Genomic DNA, 2,184 nt, shown 5'->3' on the forward strand with positions numbered 1-2,184 from the left:
AAATAAGATGACCCTTGAGTCTGCAGAACCCAAGGGAAAGAAAAGGCTAGGTGACAAATGGTAAAAACCAAGGTTGGGCATTGCTGGAAAAGCTTTAATCAAGGCGAAATATCAAGGGGTTCCCATTATAACCCAACCGTGTAAGGAACGCAAAAATCCGGGAACATAACACCGATATGACGGAAACTAGGGCGGCAAGAGTGGAACACAACACTAGGCGAGAGGCCGAGCCTTCCACCCTTTACCAAGTATATAGATGCATTAAGATAACATAGCAATATAATGATATCCCAACAATTAAATAAAAGATGTTCCAACAAGGAACAGCCTCCAAACTACACCTGCAACTAGCAACGCTATAAGAGGGGCTGAGCAAAGCGGTAACATAGCCAATCAACGGTTTGCTAGGACAAGGTGGGTTAGAGGTTCAATCATGGCAATTGGGAGGCTGACAAACAAGTGGTAGGCATCGTAGCATTGGCATAGCAAAAGAGCGAGCAAACTAGCATAGCAAAGATAGTAGTGATTTCGAGGGTATGATCATCTTGCCTGCACAGTTGTCAGAGTTGACTGGATCCTCACAAGCAAACTCAACGGGCTCCTCGGTAGTGAACTCGTCTCCCGGCTCTACCCAACAATACAAACAAGCAACAAGGATACAATCAACCACGTGCAAGACCAAGCAATATGATGAAAAGATGATATGCTATGCGGGATGCGATGCGGGATGCAAAATGCAAGATATGACAGGAAATGCATGAACCTGGCCTCAACTTGGAATTCCAAGGGTGCCACTGGATAGAGGGGATGAAATCGCTTGAAAACGATATAAAGATCATTGGAATCGGAGTTACGGTTTGGAAATGGCAAGTGTTTTAAGATATGACACCGGTCTGCGATTTACAGCAAGTAGGCATCTAAATGCAACGAAATGAACATGCTACAGCCACCAAACATGACAAAAAAATACATGGCAGGGATGCACACAAGATGCTTAACAAAAGACTAGCACTGAGCCACGGCCAATTCATCCATTAATAGGTTCAAACAAGCATGGTAAAAACGCAAATGCAAAACAGATTCCAGACTTAGTGAAATTAACACTAGTCTGTAATTTCAGATCACGAAGCCCTCTTCGGAGCAGCAAAACAATATGATACATGACCTGATTAAGACAAGTAAGAACATGGCATGGAGCTAATCAACAAGCTTAACAAAAGTCCCAAAGTGACCTGGGGCCAAAAAGGATCACAAAATATATTAACGGGCACACGAACATAGCTAAAACACAATCAGTTTTCAGACTTAGTGAAAACTGAGACATGCTGAAATATAACTCACGAAGGCATGTAAACGAGCTCGATGCACTCACCACGGTGCAATTCATGGCAAGGCAAGCATACAGCCATTAATAAGGCACAAAATACAAGCTAGACATGGCAAGATCAATGGCATAGCATGCACGGATCAACTACGACAACGCCGGCAAAATCGCAAACGAGTTGACGATCTGCCCAGATTCACCACGAAGCAAAAGTAGAGCTCGATTGACTCAAGCTATAGTGCTCCATAATTACAAACAAACACATGGATGGATAGAGCATAACATGATTAACAAAACTCCTTTACTGAGCATCCTCAAAAGAGGCACGGATCACTAGGAAACAAGCTGAACATATGGCATCATGAACTAAAATATCCCAGACTTAGTGAAAACAACTAAGTCCCTGAAAACAGATTTCCCGGGTGCCTCTCTTTGCGAGCTTGCACAAGTCACCACACACATCCTAAAAATGTATGGGTTGCACCTCTGGAAAGAAGACAAAATGCTTAACAAAACATATGAAGGACTCACAGGAATAGCATGCACACATTAATCATGGCAAAAATGACAAAAGTCTAAGATGAACTAGCAGATCTGACAATTAACTCACGAAGCCTCCTTCTAACAGCATTTTGGGCATCAAGATGAACTCAAATGAAAATGATGCAATGGAATGAAATGATGTACTCATCGAGGCGAAGATTTTGATATATCATATGTCCAAATCGGATCTACGGATGCAAAGTTACGAGCAGGCAAAGATTGCATAAAAATTAAGGAGGAGAAGAGGGAAGTCAACCCAGATCTAGGGTTTCGGCACCGTTCACGGGCGCGCGAACCGAGGATGGCCGGGATCTCGC

The sequence above is a fragment of the Triticum aestivum genome, chromosome 2A (genome assembly GCF_018294505.1).
Source record: "Triticum aestivum cultivar Chinese Spring chromosome 2A, IWGSC CS RefSeq v2.1, whole genome shotgun sequence".
NCBI lineage: Eukaryota > Viridiplantae > Streptophyta > Magnoliopsida > Poales > Poaceae > Triticum > Triticum aestivum.